General features: G+C 35.8%; 1 protein-coding gene across 1 annotated transcript in view; it reads right to left on the bottom strand.

Moving 5' to 3' along the window:
- Positions 1-13371, bottom strand: part of LRP1B (LDL receptor related protein 1B) — a 1532882-nt gene that overhangs the window by 882255 nt on the left and 637256 nt on the right. The window lies entirely within an intron of this gene.

The following is a 13371-nucleotide window of genomic DNA, read 5'->3' on the forward strand; positions in this document are numbered from 1 at the left end:
AGTCCTATTTCTTTATTTTTGCTTTTATTGCCCTTGACTGAGGAGACAGATCCAAAATAATATTGTTAAGATCAATATCAAAGAGCATACTTTCAATGTTTTCTTCTAGGTGTTTTATGGTTTAAGGGCTAAACTTAAGTCTTTAATCCATTTTGAGCTTATTTTTATATATGGTGTAAGAAAGTGGTTCATTTTCATTCTTTTGCACATAGCTGTCCAGTTTTCCCAACATCATTTATTGAAGAGACTTGCCTTTTCTCCACTGTATATTCTTGGCTACTTTGTCATAAATTAATTGACCACATAAGTATATGTTCATTTCTGGGCTCTCAATTCTGTTCCATTGATCTCTGTGTCTGTCTTTATGGCAGTACCATACAATTTTGATTACTACAGTTTTGTAGTGTAGTTTTAAATCAAGGATTGTGATACATCCAGCTTTGTTCTTCTTCCTTAAGATTGCTTTGGTTATTCAGGGTCTTTTCTGGTTCCACACAAATTTTAGGATTATTTGTTCCAGTTCCATAAAATGCTATTTTGATAAAAATTACATTGAATCTGTAGATTCATTTGGTAACACAGACATTTTGACAATATTCAGTCTTCTACTCCATGAGCACAGAACACCTTTCCATTACTTTGTGCCTTCTTCAATTATTTTTCATTAATGTCTTCTGATTTTTAACATATAGGTCTTTAATCTCCTTGGTTAAATTTATTCTTAGGTATTTTATTATTTTTGATGCAATTGTAAATGGGATTGTTTCCTTAATTTTGCTTTCTGATAATTTGTAATTAGTGTATAGAAACATAATAGATTCCTGTATATTAGTCTTGCATCCTGCAACCTTGCTGATTTACTAGTTCTAATAGTTTTGGGGTGGAGTCTTTAGAGTTGTCCATATATAGTATAACTTTTAAAATTATTTTCTATTTTTTCTGTTTTAATCGAGTGATTTCCACTACCCTGTCTTCCAGATTGCTGATTTGTTCTTCTGTGTTCTCAATCTGCTGTTGATTCCAGTGTATTTTTCATTGCAGTTACTGTATTCTTCAGTTCTGATTTGTTCTTTTTTTATGTTTTCTATCTCTTTGTTGAAATTCTTACTGAGTTCGTTCATTCTTCTCCCAAAACTGGTGAGCATTTTTACTACTATTGATTTCAACTCTTTATCTAGTAAATGTCTTATCTTCATTTTCTCTAGTTCTTTTCCCAAGGTTTTGTCCTGTTCTTTCATTTGGAAGGTATTTCTTCATCTTGTCACTTTGCCTAACTCTCTGTGTTTGTTTCTGTGTATTAGATATATCAGCTAGGTCTTCATCCTGAAAGAGAGATCGCATCTAGAAGGTGTCCTGTGGGGTTCAGTGGTGCATTCTCTGCTGGTCACCAGAGCCAGGTACTCCATGGGTATTCTCTGTGTGAGCAGCATGTGCCCTTCTGTTGTGGTTGGACTGTGATTGCTGCAAGCATGCTGGTGGGTAGGGTTTGCCCCCAGGCCAGCTGGCTGGAAGGCCCAGCTGCCACTGCTGTGGGCCTGCTGGTGGTGGGGCTGGCCCTGGGTCCCCCTGGCTGAGCAGTCCAGATGACACTTTAATGGGCACACTGTTGTGTGAGGTCAGCTCCTGGAGCAGAAACCACTTTGGAGGGGTGTCAGTACAGGCTGGGGCATCCCTCTGGGTGGGGCAGAGCTTGCCTCAAGGTGCAGGAGCCACTTTGGAAGAGCACCAGTGCTAGCCAGGGTTGCTTGCTAATGGGGTGGGGCTGGAGCCACTTTGGAGGGGCCAGCTGTGGTAGGTCCTCAGGGGAACCACTGGGGCCGGGTGCACAATGTTAGCTAAGTTGATGGAGAATTACAGAAATGGTGCCCACCAGTGCCAGGCAACTGGAAGGAGAGTAAAAAAAAAAAAAAAAAAAAAAAAAACTGCCTGCCATCACTTCCATCTCCATATTATGTTTCACCAGATCCTTATCCCTCTAGCACATACCCTAGTTAGAGAATCTCCTTGTTGTATGACCCAGGTGGTTTTCAAGCTGCTGCCTCTGCACTATGACTTGGAGCAAGTGAGTCTGTGCTGAGCCTTTCAAGAATGGAGTGTCAGTTTCCCACAGCCTTTGCTCTCCTGGACAGAAGCCCTGCTGGTTTTCAAAGCTAGATGTTATGGAGGCTCATCTTCCTGGTGCAGTCTTCTGGGCTGGAGGCCTGATGTGAGGCTTGGACCTTCACAGTTTTCATATCCCTCCTGCCAGAGGGTGGCTACATCAGGGTGTGTGTTCTGACTAGATGGAGTTTCTGCCCCTACCTGTCTTGATGTGGCCTTTTCTTTATATTCTTAGTTATAAAAAAAAATCTATTCTGCTAGTCTTCAGGCCATTCTTAGAGAGAGTTTTTCTAAATGTAGTTGTAGTATTGATGTGTCCATGGGAGAAGGTGAGCTCAGTACTCTGCCACCTTGATCTGGACTCACCGGAAATATTCTGTTTCTAAATGAGGGGGTATCCCACAGCTATGCTTCATTCTATTAAAATGGCCGACTTGAAGGTAGTTATCTCTTTAATACATTTGTAGCAATGTTCGTTCCTTCTTGAAATTATACTATAAACATGATGCAGAGTAAAAATCAATGAAGCAAAAATACAAATTTTATAGAACTCTCACTTACTTAGAAACAAAATTATGATATATTCATAATCAATAACTATGAATACTCTTTCTTCTTAGTATTATTTTTCCTCTCACAAAAGAATGTAAACTTTCAAGGATTACATTCATTTGAAGTAATATTTTAAACATTTTACCTTGTGATTTGACCACACTTTTTCTTTATCCCAGACAGTTCTTACTATGTAGTCCGACAATAGGCTACAGATAAGCAAACTTATCAGCTTGGCACTCATGTATCATAAGAATGGAGTAGGATTCAAAAAAAAAGATCATATTCTGGATTCTGTTGCTACTAATTTCCTGAGGTTGTGGGCTGGTCACTTAATCTCTCTTGACCAGATTATTGCCTTCTCTGTCAATCTTAAAAATTCTGCTTCTATGGCTCAAATGACACGTTTCAGGACCGACAATGTGATGAAGGTAAGTAACTCATTAACATGAGAAATATTCATTACCATAAGAAACACTCTATCTCAACTACTTAAATCATTATAGAACACATGTTCTCAACACACAGACTATGACTTTTTTTGGCTTTTAGCTCTCCTTCCCAGAGATAACTAGTTATTATCATGTTCTCATGTAATCTTTCAGAGATTTTCTATGTATAAAAACTGTGTTCTGGGGCTTCCCTGGTGGCGCAGTGGTTGAGAATCTGCCTGCTAATGCAGGGGACACGGGTTCGAGCCCTGGTCTGGGAGGATCCCACATGCCGCGGAACAACAGGGCCCGTGAGCCACAATTACTGAGCCTGCGCGTCTGGAGCCTGTGCTCCGCAACAAGAGAGGCCGCGATAGTCAGAGGCCCGCGCACCGCGATGAAGAGTGGCCCCCGCTTGCCACAACTAGAAGAAAGCCCTCGCACAGAAATGAAGACCTGGGCTTCCCTGGTGGCGCAGTGGTTAGGAATCTGCCTGCCAATGTAGGCGACACGGGTTCGTGCCCCGGTCCGGGAAGATCCCACATGCCGCGGAGCGGCTGGGCCCCTGAGCCACAGATACTGAGCCTGCGCGTCTGGAGCCCGTGCTCCGCAACGGGAGAGGCCGCGACAGTGAGAGGCCCGCGCACTGCGATGAAGAGTGGCCCCCACTCGCCGCAACTGGAGAAAGCCCTTGCACAGAAACGAAGACCCAACACAGCCAAAAATAAATAATTAATTAAAAAAAAAAAAAAAGGCACTCATAAGAAAAAAGTTAAATTTAAAAAAAAAAAAAAAGAAGAAATGAAGACCCAACACAGCCATAAATAAATAAATAAATTAATTAATTAATTAAAAAAAAACTGTGTTCTGTGTGTAATGTGTTTTACTGGATGTGACCCAAGACCAAACCAATTTTAGACTTAAGTAAATGTAAGATGAAAGAAATAAAAACATCAAATTAATGATACTGTTGGGGTTCAGGACACAATACTCCAAAGTATGGCACCTTGGTATTCAATATATTGAATATCTTAAGCTGAAAGAATTTGAGAAAATAGCAGAAATAGGAAAGTCACTCTGACCTTCACTCCCTTCATCCTTCTTCTCTGAAACAGGTCATAAAACTCCCATGTGAAAGGTACCCTCCATGTACCAGAAGAAAGGAAGACATTCTGATTACCATGGATGTGTAATTTGGGACTGAGAAATCTGTACAAACAAACTTTGTTAAACTAACGCTTTTCTTCCTAGTTACTTTTCACCATTTACTACCCAAGCCTAGATCTCGCTGCCTTGTCAGTGTCTCACAAATTTATTGTCTTGTGTGTGTGTGTGTGTGTGTGCGTGCGTGCGTGTGTGTGTGTAAAAGGTATAAAAGCTTTCTGGTCCGGTAACTTCTTCAGGTCTTCATTCTCTTGTGAAGGCTCCCATGTACATGATGAAATACAATAAAATCAGTATGCTTTTATCCTGTTAGCCTGCCTTCACCAGTTTAATTTTCAGACCCAGCCAGGGATCCTAAGAAGGTCGAGGGAAACTTTTTCCTTCCCCACAATACAGTATATCTGTCTAGTAAGGCATATGTACTAAAAATGTGTTTTTACCTTTGGCAACATCACCTTACCTTATGAACTGTCTAGACTTTTTACCCTACTCCCTAGCCCATACCCAAGATGCTGGACCGGCCAAACTACTTCATTTCCCTGACTTACTGTTCTATTTACTCTAAAAAAATTCATATTGTTCCCTTTACCTAAAATATCTCCCTTCCTTCTGTCTTCTCTTCCAATTCCTACTCATTGTTCAAGACTCAGTTCAGATTATTGCTTATAGGAAGTTAGCCTGACTTGTAAGACAAAGTTAGGCACATCTCTCCTAAAACTCTTATTCAATTGCTATTGTTTTTAAGGTCTGTTTTTCCCACTAGACAGTGACTTTAAATGTCAGGCAACACAACCTGGATGCTATCCAACTTTGCATCCCTACTTCTAAGTACCAGGCCATCATAGGAAGGGCTTGAATTTTTTCTGTCATTAATAAAGAAGCCATTGATAGCACTGTTAACGTGAAGTTGTATTTTGTTCAGAATTCTTTCCTTTTAGATATTTCATTTCAGTCAGGGTGTCATTTTGTACATGCTAAAGGCCAGCTTTTACAAGGAAGTTTTATGTCTCTGCTGTATGATTGAGAGTATAAACATGAGTAGCCTTTGTATAAAAGTAAGGTATTTGCAACAAAAATATCCTATTCAAATTTATGAACTACTCCAGTCTTGTCAATGACACTGCACTTCTATCTCTTTCCATCTAAAGCATTTCAGCTTCTTTTGATATTTATTTTCATCATATATTTTCAGCAACTGAAAGGATGGAATCTATAAATTAATCTAGCAATTACATTAAAATTATAAATATTAATTTTTTCACCAAAGGCATTTTTTCAATAGCTACTTATTGGACCAGGTTCTGTTCTAAGAGCTGAATATATAGCAGTGAACACAACATACAACATAACTAGAACTTTAGAGCTTAAATTCTAGTGAGGTGAACAGAGTCAAAAAATAAATAAGTAAAATACTTAGAATCTTATATGCTAATAATGCTATGGAAAAAATATAGCAGAAAATGAGTTGGGTAACACTGGGAGGGGGGTTTGATTTGAATCAGGTAGTCAGGGAAGACCTTACTGAGAAACAAATACTAAGGAGGTAAGGCAATGCACCATGTATTATTAAGGAAGAAGCACTCCAGATAAAGAGAATAGCAAGGCCCTTAGGTAAATACATCCAGTTAATATCCAAGAGCAGCAACATGGCAGTGTGAGCTGCGGAGTGGAGGGAGGAGGACGAAAGCTGTGAGTCATGAGGTTAAAGAGGTAAAGAAATAAGAACTTTAACTATTGAGAAGACTTTGGCTTTTATTTTGAGGGATATGTGAAGCCATTGGCAAATTCAAAGCAGAGGAGGGCTATGATCTAACATACATTTTAATAGGATGTTGGGTTAGAAACAGAAGAATAAAAACCAAGAAGCAAGAGAAGATATTCAAAAGAGGTGGCATGTGTCACAAGCTGGATCCTAAGGTACATGGGAAAGATTTGTGAAATTTGCAAGGGATGAATCTACATTTTTCACCCCTATCATCCTCTAGTGATAGGTGCCAACAGACAAATGGTGAGTGGTGGGATCGACATATTGGGAGTATTATACTAACCTTTCTATCCTCAAAATGTTTGGTGTCTGAGATGAAAAAACTATAAATACGAATATGAAATGAAAGTATAATGAAGCAAAAGAGGGGAGAGGTAGGGTTAAGGAATAAGGTGACCTTTAAGGATAACCACAAACATAGACAGCAATCCTCAATTATTTAGCATCTCTTGACTATGGTTTCAAGGTATTACCACACAGACATACTTAGCTGTTAGAAGTGTTTTAATAGAGACATATCCTACTCCAAGTATATGAAGAAGTTATTGTTATTGCAGTTTGGGCTGCAATAACAAAGATACTATAGACTAAATGGCTTAAACAACAAACATGTATTTCTCACAGTTCTGGAGGCTGGGAAGTTCGAGATCAAGGCATCAGCAGATTCAATGTCTGATGCGTAGATGACTGTCTTCTCACTGTGTCCTCACATAGTGGAGAGAGAGAGAGAGAGAGAGCGAGTTCTGGGCTCTTCATCCCTTTATAAGAGCACCAATACCATCATGGAGGCTCCACCTCCATGACCTCATCTAAATCTAATTACCTCCTAAAGGCACCACCTCCAAACATCATCACATTGGGGATTAAACCTAACACGAGTTCTGATAGGACACAAACACTTAGTCCATAGCATCCAGGTTGGATGCAGCCTGTGAAAAGCTGAAAATTATCTTACTAGTCATTGTACTCAATCTAAGCAATGAAATGCCAACTGAAGATGTCAGTAACGAGAATCACATGGTTGGAAAGGTTCTAGGATGACTTCTCGAAGAAGTATAGAGGATGGATTGCAGATGAGTTCAAGAAGGACACTAGAGGCCTAGAGGTCATTTGCAAGGATATTACCTTAGTTCAGATCTTTGGGAGTCAGAAAAAAATAAAGAATATTTATGGGGTTTTAATAAAACCTAACTAAATGGGTTAACTGACAAGTTTCCTACATTCTGAAATAACATAAAGACATTATGAAAGGGAATGATTAAGTAGAATATATATGTATTCTCCATGTTTTGTCTATATTGGGGTACTAATATTAACGATTCTGATCATGACACCAAAATGCAATTTTATTCTAAATAAAAATAATGAAGAGTTTTCTTCCTTTCCTTTGAAACTATGTTTAAGGACTAGTTCTGTAAATAGCAATATGTTTATCTTGACAATATGATGTTAAATGTAATGATTTTTGATGCCTAAGCAAAAGAACTATGTATTGCACATATATACTTCTGTCCTATTACTGTGATTTGTCATTAGTATATTTAAAACTGTTACAGTTGTAAGAGGAAACTTCATCATTTTGATTTTGAAATATGAATATTATAGAAATATATGTATTCATTATAGAATATAAATTTATCACATTAAAATATGGAAATTGAATTAAAATGAGTTCTTTATATTTACAAATACTTGAAACAAATATTCAGTGGTTATTTTTGTCTTTTTAAAAAATTGTTTTTGCTAACATTCCTAGGCAATTTATGTAAATATGATGTGTAAGTTATCTAGATAATCGCTTTTATATTTCTTCTAATTGCAATATAATCCACACCTTTCACTAAATCTTTAAAGTGTTTTCAGTTATGTGTTACACACTTAGGTCCCTCAATTTTAATCTATAATTCAGTAGGCCCACCATCTGCCTGACAGCTCCTAAAGAACTTCTACCAAATCCCAGGGACTTCTTGGAAAGTAACAGGTAAACCAGTATAATCTTCATTTTTACTGTAGAGTAAATTGAAGCCTGAAAAGTTTATGTAATTTCCTCAGTGTAACAGAGGAGGAACAGAACTGAGACCATGACAATGATTTTTTTCACAAATTCAGTACCTTTTTTAATATTCCACCTTGACAAAAAATCACTTTGTTCAACAAAGAATGGCAATTTTGTATTACGTATGCACTGTTATTTCCACAAGATGACATTTCCATCTTCTTACCACACACTGATCACACATTCTGATTTTCCTTTGATTGCATATTTTATGAGGTTCTGTTCTTAGTCTTGAAGCTCATTTTGCTATTCCCTGACCATTTACATAACCTTGTTAGCTAGTATATAACATTAAGCTGTCTGATCATGTTTATATCTTTCAGTTTCATACTTCCAAAAGATTTTATTAAAATTTTACTTAATCCTTTTTTGTGATTATTAATAAAGATTACAAGCAAACCGAGGAATGACTTAAGTACCTTTTCATTTATCATTGACCTTATCCTGCTGTCATTTTTCCTTCTCCAAATCAATACAATGAAAGTAATTTCCTCTATTTTATGAACAGGAAGATAATGTGGTCTCTGTAGGATAAGAATTATATGTTTGTTTATTTCACTTTTTTTTGGTAATTCAAAAGTAACATTTTAGATGTGGTCGAACTTAAATATTGAATACTACTGCTTTTGGAGTTCATTCTTGGTGCTTTGTGCTACTTTTAGTGGAGTTTGTTTTAAAATACTTGTACTGTGGTCTTTTTAAAATGTTTCAGAATCAAGTTGCACCAGATACTAAGAGACAGATGGTAAGTAGTTTTAACTCCAAGCAATTGAATAGGAAGTGGAGAAAGAAAAAGAAAATAAGAAAAAAAACACAAAAATTGGAAGGCTTAGAAATATCTTGGATTGATCTTATCATGAGAGACTAACATATTAGACTACTTCACTGCTTTCTTTTCCCAATTATATAGTGATTCCTAACTTTAAAGAAGTATTGACATGGGATTGGGGCAAATAATATAAATTTAAACCTTCTGAATATTAGCAGAAAAGTTATTTCAAAAAGATAAAACTGAAGAACAGTCCTATAGTATGGTTCCAAATAAGTATGCAATACGTTTATTCCAAAGAATAGGAAGTGATGAATTTCTGTAAATGTCAGTCTCAGAAATTCAATTTGTTGACTTCAAGATGAATTAAACTGACTTAATTAACTTACAATGTAACCCAATCAAATAAACAGACAAAAACATAAATAGCTTAACAAATCACTAATCTCTGAAATATACCAGTGTTTCTCAAATTTACTAATTTAAAAAGAAGTGCTGGGTTCTTGTTCACCATATGGATTCCTAGGCCATCTCTGGAGATAGTAAGCCAACAGGCTTGAATAGTACTAAGGTATAATCATTTTTAATCAAGTCCCCAAATCAGGCAAGTATGAGAAACACTGAGACAAAGGGTCAGTTGCTGGCATGGGTCATGGTCTTGAGATACATTATTTGTTTGTAATTCTGAATTTGACAGTCAATATATTTTAAAGTAAAAATAAGGATTTGGTTTGAATTAAAAAAATAAGTTCAGACTTTTCTTGAATGTATCATTTGTAAAATCTATCCTTTTGTATGTCTTCCTGTCTGCATTAAGTTACTTGAGCACAGGAACTAGACTGTCCTTATTTAGAGCTTAACTCCCAATACCAAAGTCCAGAAACTTTTGCATCATCCTTGATCAAACTTTTTGCTAAATGAGTGAATGCATTAATTACTATGTACGGAAATTACCTGTATGAGGGAATATTTTAGTTTATTCAGAGATAAAAAAATTTAAGAATTTGAAGATTCAAATATACTAAATGCAGTTCGTATTAAATATTTTTGTCCCCTGGAAATGGCTACCAACTATTCCATAGATAAAGGGGGGAAAAAGCCTCCTGATTTTCAATTTCAGGTACTTCCAATGATCATATCCCACTACCAAATAACTATTATGTCTTCTAGATGCACCCCAAAAATCAGTTGACTTCCAACCAGGTATACTATTTGTTCCCTTTCCATGATCAATTGCCTTTTCAAACTCTTTTTAACAGAACACATCATTTTCTTTCAAATAGCTGGTCAAAAAGTTGACTTTTTTACAGCAGTTCACGTGTTTATAAAGCTCTCTTTAGGACTATACGGAATGTTAACAGATAGAAATTTCCTAAATATCTCCTTTTCTGAGAGTAAAGAGATAGAAATATATATTATATATATATATATATATATATATATTACATATATTTCACTGACTCCAATTCTAAGTACTTAACAAAATAATTTAAAAACACATATTTTGCACAGTCTGGATCAAACTCTGTTATAATGTTTTTAATATACATTATTGAATTTTTAGCTCTCACAACAATCCAATGAGATACTTTATTATCTCCATGTAAGAGAGGAGGTACCTAAGTACCTAATTTCCTTTTTTGGGAATTCTTGTATAGGAATTTATAAAAATTACAACTCTATTAATATTAAGGTTAGAAATTCTCAAAGCTCATGACAAACATACAAACTTGTCCTTAAAATTCAAAGCAATATTAGTAACTACAGTAAAGCACTGTCTATAGGGAATTCTGAAATACTACATGGACGCACTTAAAAGAAAAAGCCTGCCTTCTCAGCAGATATCAGAGATTTCTGTGTTGCATACTAACTGCTCAGGCGGTTAATTTGCACTAATCAGCTGGAGACAAAGGGAGAGAAATTTACAGTAACTTGATGAGTTAATTTTGTGTTTTATACAAAATTGTGTTCATTGCCTTCCTGGGTTGCTAAATGCTCCATCTTTAACATAGTTTTGAGATATTACAGACGCCCTCCTCAAAACCAGGCAACACATTTGTGAACACTTAAAGTCATCTGAATGTTCTTGCACTCATTTGTTCTAAAAGGAAACCTAGGTCCTCTACACTGAAAAAGAATAAGAAAAGGATAGACTGAGGGCCTTTCCAAATACTCCCAACAGATTCTCCCCCCCTACAGTCTCTTTCCCTACATTTTATTTAAAGGTCTCTATGCATAATCTTTCAAAACATTTGTTAAATATTCTAGGAGTTTTCAAATCAAAAATAAGGTGGCAGACATATTCTCTTTAAAGAGTGAGAGAGGAGAGTGCAGCTTCACACTGACACTTGGGAGATGATTACATCCTCTTCCCAAAGGACTGAATAAAGTATGCCATTTTCATGAATATACTCTATTATGGTCTCAAGATTACCACGTCAAAATACTTTAATTGCAAAGAGAAAGTACACTGTCCTGGAGAAAACTAAAGCAATACATCAAAAAGTAATTTATGCATGTCCTGTTAAGATTTTAAAGACCAAAAACACCGTTCAATGTTAAACCCAAGAGACCTTTCACTTTTTTTCAATTCAATTCAGGAAAGCCATTAAGTGTCATGTATAAAGAACTGTGCTCTCAGAGTAGGGGATACTAAGATGAATATGGTCTCCAATCCTGGCCTAAGGAGGGTCTTCCATATTGCTTTCAACAAGCAAATGAATATCTATCATACTGAAGGTCTATACTAATCATAACTTTGTATTCTAGCAAAAGATTACCAAAAATACTTCTCATGATTTTGAGGGGGAAAAATGTCGCTTAATAAAAAATAAATAAATAAATAAAAAGAGGGAGAGAGAGAGAGAGAAGGCAGGAAATACTCAATTATTTAGAAACATGCTGCAGTTCTGGTACCTTTGACTTATTACAGCTCTCCATAAGTAACAGAAGATCTGGAAGAAGAATAAGCATTTAACTCTCTGATGATGAGTAAATTCCACAATTGAAATTCTCCATTTTTTTTAAAGAAAATGATGCATGGATTAAAGCAGTTTACTTTACACCAGTCAAAATACTGGTTTCTTGTAATGTAACCAAAACCTCAAGGAAAGCAGATTTTTTTTTTTTTTTTTTTCTGTTAAGAATCTAATAGAAAAGGCTTTGGGATGGGACTTTTAGTCCATTCCTTTTGAAAGTGAATTTGATAACCATATACTATCCACAATTTTTTTTTAATGCCTAGGTTTGATCATCTCTAAAATGGGTATATTTAGGTTGAAGAATATGAAATTAACAATGTTTGATCATTTTTAACCTATACAAAGGGCAATATATCAACCAATTTCCCTCCCTCAGATACCATATAGTATGATTATATCAAATGGAAAGTCTTGTGAAAATATTTTGTAAATTCTAAATGGCTATCAGATATAAAGTAAAATAAGATAAAACTTTCACGTAAATAGTCATAATTCTCTGGAAAGTTTCTGGTATTTTTACTTTTAAATCTAAATTTTTGTGATTTTGTGTTCTAAAGTGGGCTCATCATTTTGCTCTTGGGTCTGAAATGAAGAAAATGTAAAACCAAGGCAATTTCTTCAGACAGAGAATGATTGCTTTATTTTATTTTACTTATTCTACTTCATTAGTCTAGACTCAGTCATGAGAATCCTGACAGGACTTCATAACAAGAAGTTATAGTCAGAAAACATCAGGTATTAATTAAGATGCCCCTCAATTCAACTTCATTTTATAGAGTCCACCACGAATTGTACACTGGAATTCTGCTCTAATAGCTTTTAACAATAATGAAAACATAATATTAATGGCTTTATTGGGACTTTTTCAGGGTTAGCTTCTGGGTTAAGCAATTTATGTATTTTAGAGAGCACAGGTCCTTGGAAAAGACAGAGTTGGTTTGGAATCCAATCCTAATAGTGCCGTTTAGCAGCTATGAGGTATTGGCAAGGTATTAAATCTCTGCAAACCTCAGTTTCCTCATCTGTGTGATGGAAACATGAACAATAAAACTTCACAGACTATTGTCAAATTTAAATGCAATAATCCATGTGACTGTTAAACTATACCTTGTTTAGAAGTATCTATAAATCCTATTATAAATCTGATATTTCAGAGATATCACAGTGGACCACATCTGAGGGATTTATAACATCACCCCATCCAAACCTCAGCCTTGGGAAGGATTATATCACTTGACAACTTATGATGAGAGTACAGTCAGAGAAAGTAGGTACCTTAACATAACAGTTGCTTTGCCTTGTTGCCAGATGGTCAGTGTGTCTTCTTTAGTAACTTTTAAAGTCCTAGCTTTGGCCTTTTAAGAAGTGAACTGTTAAATACACATATATAATTGAGAGCTTCCTTAACTATTTCAAATGCTTTATCATCTCTGTATCTGGTTTCAAGTTACAGTATTAATATATTATTGACCGGGGGATTTTTGCAGAAACTAACGCCTGTGGCCATAATATGTCTCTGGTCAAAAATGTGTTAATAAATACTCTGAATATAT

The sequence above is a fragment of the Balaenoptera ricei genome, chromosome 7, assembly GCF_028023285.1.
Source record: "Balaenoptera ricei isolate mBalRic1 chromosome 7, mBalRic1.hap2, whole genome shotgun sequence".
Taxonomy (NCBI): domain Eukaryota; kingdom Metazoa; phylum Chordata; class Mammalia; order Artiodactyla; family Balaenopteridae; genus Balaenoptera; species Balaenoptera ricei.